Source organism: Cariama cristata, unplaced genomic scaffold (genome assembly GCF_000690535.1).
Source record: "Cariama cristata isolate BGI_N322 unplaced genomic scaffold, ASM69053v1 scaffold15104, whole genome shotgun sequence".
Lineage (NCBI taxonomy): Eukaryota > Metazoa > Chordata > Aves > Cariamiformes > Cariamidae > Cariama > Cariama cristata.
The window spans coordinates 24857-31504 of record NW_009611369.1 but is presented as its reverse complement, the minus strand read 5'-3'; positions in this window follow the sequence as shown (position 1 = coordinate 31504).

Below are 6648 nucleotides of genomic sequence, written 5' to 3'. Positions count from 1 at the left end.
TTTGTTTGTTTTAATTTGCCCTTTAATGATACTACTGCCTACACTTTTCTTTGGCCAATGGAATAAACTACATGATTCATCTGCACCTATCATTGTGAATTTAATAATTTTGGTTATAAGTTAATGAAAGAATGGTTTTCAACAGCTGTTGGAAAAAAATTTTGCAACAGCTCTCTCTGGTGGACAATTTGCAGCAATTTTGTACAACAAATTTCAATGACTACAATGGCATATAAAGCATACTGTTAAATTTCAGGACAGCTGCTTAATTATTTTGAAAACTGCTGATCAACATTGCTTCATTATGAAAATAATTAACAATCATAGGTCTCTGCCATCTTTTTATTCTGATATTTATTAAAATTGAACTGTACATTTGTAAAAGGTAAGTTGTCCTTAAGTGTGCATTAATGACAAATTACATATGGCTAAACTATTTGTATTTACAAAAAGTAATAAAGATCAGATGTTGTTCTCTAGATTACAAAAAAAAGTTCTCACAGGATTTAAGGTAGCATTTGTTTTTAATTTGTTGGGAGTTACACAGAATGGAATAGATTAACACCTGCTATCAGACTGCTTTTTGCATTGCCATGAACTATGGTTAACAGTGCTGCTCAAGGGCTTGTTCAGTTGTAAGTTGCTCTGTTAATAGTACTTACGTAATTCTATACTCACACTAATGTAAATCAGCAATTCCTCCTGAGGGTGATGACTCAAAATCCTCGGGTATGGTGAGCTGGCGAAGTCCCACTGCAGGTAATGGTGCCATAACCAGGTAAAGCCACAAATGACCAGTGGGGCCTCTTTTTCATGGGTGGGAGCTGCCCAGAGCCACAGGCTGTGAAGTCCCAGAACTTTCAGGACCTGCTTTGTCCTGCTGGGAGTAAGGCTGAGCTGTCCTTGCCTGAAATCAAGCTGCCTTCTGCACTTGTGATTACTTTCCTGGATATATAAGAGAGTATGGTGAGATGGAGATTAACACTAATGCTAGATTTTCCGGTAACCTTAGGAGTTTACTTAGTCATCTCATTGATGTATAAATTTTTATATGCTGTATATGTAATAGTATTTCTTATTTTCCCTCCATAGGGGAAGAGAAGAGCATAATACCATTGCTGAAAGTGCTTTAAATTAAAAAAAAAGGCAGAGAACCCCCTGCAACAAACTGATGTTCAGCATGCCACTTATGTGAACATTAATGACATCCCAAAGGAGTTGTAGGTAACATGAGGCATTTGAAGATGCTTTAGTTGGCTTTTAGACACATAAGCTAGCATTTAAAAAAAAATAATTCTTCAATCTGATTTATTAGCTTAGGGGAGAGTAAAGGCTTATGATTTACATGTTTCAGTGTGTACTATGACCATGATGCCTGCAGGACAAACGAAGGTACTTGCTGGAGGAACAAACCTAACTATTTTCAGTACACATTGCAGCAGCAGTTTCCTGCTAATGAGAGAGAAAGGAGTTCTGGAAGGAGGGTGACGTCATACAAAGTGGAGTGTAGCCCAAGTGAAAATTCAACCGATCTTAAGCTGGTTAAGGTATGGTGATACAGCACCCTAGACGACTTTCACTATAATAAATTATTCCTCTATTCTGTCGTCACTAAAGAGTGTTTTGGATTATGCAACAAATATTTCTTGGTTTCTGATACTAAAATGGGATTTAGCTTGCAAGAGCTTTTGTTTATATGGCTTGGTCTTACGTGCACACCACGGAATGCACTATATAGGCAGACTGCAGAAACCATTTTTATTTCCACATTTGCGTTTAACTGGTTTGAGTGCTACAAACTACTGAAAATGGCAAACCAGCCTTTGTGGAAGAGATCTTCCATTTACACTGGAAATTGCAATGCAAAATGCGTTTTTAGTTCTATTTCTTCTAGCATTTCCCTTGGGCTTTTGATTCCAGTCCCAAGCAAGTATTTAAAATGCACACTGGCGCTGCACGTTACCTTTTTGGCCACGCCTCTGCCTCTTCCTTCCCTTTCACGTCAAAGGCACAGGCTGCCCCTCATCTCATTTGGCCTTTGCATGTCTCCATTTTTCCTCAAACCGCATCCTTCTTGCTCCACAATGCTGACAACAATTAGACTTCTGCTAAAGCAAAAGCCCAACTTTTAGGCAGGCCCAGCCGACCCACAGAAACCTATTTTTCTTCCATAGCCAGCAAAACCACTGCAAGTCTACACTCTAACCACAGGCCTTGAATAAGTCAATAAGAAGTGGCCTTCAGCTCTTAATTTGCTGTTATCTAGACAGGGAGGTAGTAGCCATGATTCAGCCTGAGTTCATTAGCTTGCTTTCTGTTCTTCCTTTTTTCCTCTCTTGTTATGCATTCTAGTCCCTTTTGAAAATACACACAGGAGCTCTTGGATTAACAGTCAGGTAAGTATATTCAGTGGGTGTTTCCTGCTCCTACAGCAGCACAGTTCAACATTTTAGGTAAGTGTGCTGTGTCATTGTGAACTGCTGACCACTGTTAAATTACAAATCTTACTATCTCACAAAAATCATTTAATATCAAAGCAAGTGTTAATACGTCAGCAAAGATTTTTATTTAGATCTATGTGGACAAATATTATTTTACTGAGCAGCCTCTAGAATCAATTATACCGACAAATGACAAAAATGTATGTAATTGTCTTCCTTGGCAACGGACCCAGTAGCTAGCAGCCTGTCAAGTGACCAGTTATCAGTCACAAGGCATGTGATGATTTCTCTGATAGCATACCCATTGTCAACCACTTACCTTTTTTCTGACAGCACTGCATGTTTGAAGCATAAAGGTTTAGCCAAGTGGAAAAGAAAGCATCTAGACTCCCCAGACCTATATAATCTAGGAGGCACTGAGGCACTCCAAAAGAATCACTAAATTCAGTGAACTTTGGTGAAAGTCATCATTAAGTCATCTCAGCAGCACTTTATGATTCTAACCTTGGAGCTCTTCCTTCAAGTGCCCACATACATTTCCTGTGTGAATGCCATTTCTGACAATATTCTTCCCACCACAGATTCCAGATTCCTTGCTACTTCCCTTTTCCAGCTTTTCCTCAAACTCCCACTGCTCTTCACTTGCACTGCTGTTCCCATTCACTCCCAGAGGAACTTGTCCCCTACTTTCCTTGCTTTTCCTCCCACATCTCTTCTTTCTCCCTAACATTTCCCATAGTCACTTTTCCAAGTCCATTCTGTCCTTCACTTAACCACCCAGCTTTCTGCCTTTGTCACTGCTTTCCAATGTTATGTTCCTGTCCTTCACGTTTCATCACTTTTTCCTTCCATCAGATGGGCAGAAGGCCCCTTTTCTTCAGATTTGAATGTGCCAGAAAATTATTTTCTCTTTCTTATACACAAGTTAACATCTGCTAGGCGTAACCTACCTTCTTCTGCAGCTGTCCTTGCCAGCCATTTGCACACAGCATAGACTGTTTATATTCCATCATGCAAGTTACTATTTTCACTTTAGTCAGTCATTTACTAGTTTGAAATGTTTCTCCACCTCCTACACGTTCCCCTGGACTTACTGCTAGTTGCAGTGGTTTCAGGCCTCAGTCATACTGACTGAACCTGAATGAAAATTTGAGTACGTATATCTGTAGCACTGCTAAGTTTCAGAAACCACAAATTCACCTAAGCAGATCATCCTTTCCGCAACTGCATTGCTAAGACATTACCAACCATACTATTGCTTGATACTGGACTATTACACATTGGGCTGTATTGCTCATACTCCATTTCAGACTGCTAGACACTTCCACCTTTCTGCTGCTTATGAGCCAAGAAAAGAAGGGAAACAAAATCAGTGATAACAGAAGACTGGGGTGGCCAGTCCCCCAGGCTCCCACTTTAGGACTGGAGTTTTCTTCCACTTAACTTCTGTCTTCCCCTAAGCCTCTCTCCTGGACAAATTCTGCTCTTTTTTGCTGTCACCCAATCCTTCATACTACTGCAGGCATTCCTTCTTATACCAGATCATGAATCCAAGCATCAGATACTCCTTTCTGGAAGTTCTACACATACTGAATTTATCCACAATATTTAAGGCATTACTGGCAAGACAGAATTTACCTTCACCTGTCTTTAGAGTCTAGTAATATTAGGTATAAAATTATAACTTAGTACATAAAATATTCCATTCTGTAGCCTTGAAAAAAATAATACAATAACCATGATTAAGCAACTGTTAAAATGTTTAGCTTTATCTTGCCACGATAGCTAGAGTTGGTCAAGAATGACGACAGAGAATAAAGATTTGTTAAAACCAAAGCATTTTTCATAGAAAGTGTACTGGCTTCAGAGAACATTCAGTGAAACACCAGTAGAAAGAGCCAGTGTTTCTTGGTAATTCACCATATATGTTTATTAGAGAGGTGAAATTTTTAAGATCTGCAGAACAATCCCATTAACTATGCTAACTAGTGATACTGGTGTTGGTACTGTTCAGCACTTCACTGCATGGTCTTAAAGCATCCAGACCCCCCTACAAATGCAAAAATCAGGTCAAGGAATCCTGGGGAACCAGAAACAGAGCAGATGCCTGATTGACTCCAGTTAAGCAAAAAAATTTTTTCAAAAATAAAAATGGGCATTTCCAGCAGCAATTTTATGAAAGACATTCAGAAAAGCAGTGTGAGGAGAAAGTAAATTATAACAAGCCAAAAAAACCCCTCAGACTGTCACATATGTATTAACCTATGGCTGTTGAGTCCCCCAAACCCTGTCTGGCTGTCTTATCTTCCACAGGCTCCTCTTTTTGCCAAAAAAACCCATGCACTTAAGCCTTTGAAATTATGCTACTGAGTATGTCCAGTGGTACCAACACTCTGGCTGACTTCCTAACAGAGTTAAGGAGAAAACAGATACTGAGAATCTAGAAATCAGGTTATCTTTGCATTTAGACTGATATAAGCAAGCATGAAAACCATCCTGGTTATAGCAGTGGCTTCCTTTTGCCCTGAAATAGGTGGATGAGTGCCACCTTCTCTTTACCATGAGCAAAGACAGTGATGTCCACTTAAATGTTGGGAGGTTAAAGGTACTGTCAGGAGGGAGGAGGAAAAAGCTAGTGGGATAGCCCTGTTCAAAAGAGGAACTACTTGATTCTCATGCCTCTCTACTTACTTTGGAGCAGCCTAAGAGTCATACTACTAGCAGCAGTTTCTATTGTTGCTTTTGAGTTGTGCTGAGTCAACTTATTATGATCCAGAATTCTGCCGTTGAATGAAGGGAGACAGTTCTCCAGTCATCCTGTTACTATGATCTAATAACTAGTTCTACGTGAAAGACTGAGAGGATCCTTTTGAAACCCACCAAATCACAATGACTTTCACATTCCCAAGATGATGCCTAACCTACCTCAATCAGGTAGGCCACATCATAGTGCCTCAGCAATCAGTTGATATCTTTCACAATCAGTCAAGTCTTATCTTAGGACAAGCCAGTCCAATTGAACTGAGAATAAAATTTCATGTACAATATCTAGGAACATAGTATTTTAGGGTAGTGTATTTGTTTTGAGGTCATTATCCCTAGGAAAACCTCCACTCTTAGCAAAAAGCTTTCTTCGTACTTTGTGCACTCTAGCACAATGCAGCATGAGAAACACACCAGGGAGAAAACATAGGTATTTAAAAAAAAAATAAACCATAACAACTAGCCATTTTAATATGCACCATTTAAGTATAACATAATGAACTATTATTTACTAATTATTATTAAATGAAGTGTGTGAAAAGTAGATCAAATGTGTATCTAAAAAGGGAAGCCAGGATATATAGTTTTAGTGATAAAGTGACAAAAGTTGATGTTTCACATCAGCCACCTTCTAAATCAGTTGCAGACAGAAACAGTAACAAATGAGAATAAAGGTATTTCATATTTTTTTTTAAAAAAAAAAATCAATTTGAAGTTTTAATTCCAATTGATGCCCCTTCAAAATTTGGTTTTGGTATTGCACTGACCTGTAGCCCAGAGAGAATTAAAATAATGATTTGACATGCAAGCCATAGATTAAAATGAGAAACTAAATCAGGAACAGAAAAAACCCCTACAAAAATTAAAGTATTAAGTGTATAGTTTATACTATAACTGTACAAGAGTACTGTTTGAAATGTCTATCTTTGAGATTAATTTTTTGTAGGGTTGTTGGCTTTAGTAGTAAATGTGACTTTAGCAACATAAACATTATTCATTAAACAATTCTTATTCCTTACCCACAAGCTTTTTTATTCCTGAAATTCCTCTATCCTATGTAACAGATGCAGTACCTGTCAGAAAATACAGCACTTCTATTTTTTTATTTTGCATAAAGAGCTGAATTGTAATTTCCTAGCTTTTCAGTGAGTGAATATAATGTTGAGCTGATTCTAAACAACTTTTAAATGCAATTTCCCATCATAAAACCAATCAACCAGAACCTCCATCATGTAAAAATATTTCATGAGGAAGAGGGTTGGGCAGAAATATGACATTCACTTCTTCTTCTTAGAGGATTTTAACATTTGTTTGCTGAGCCTGGGAACACAAGTGTGTAATTTTAGTCTCTGGAATGCTGTAGTTTTAAACCATTGTATCCATTTCCCCCAAAAAACAAAGGGCACCTAGTCTAGACAGTGATATTTCCAATACAGCTCTTTCC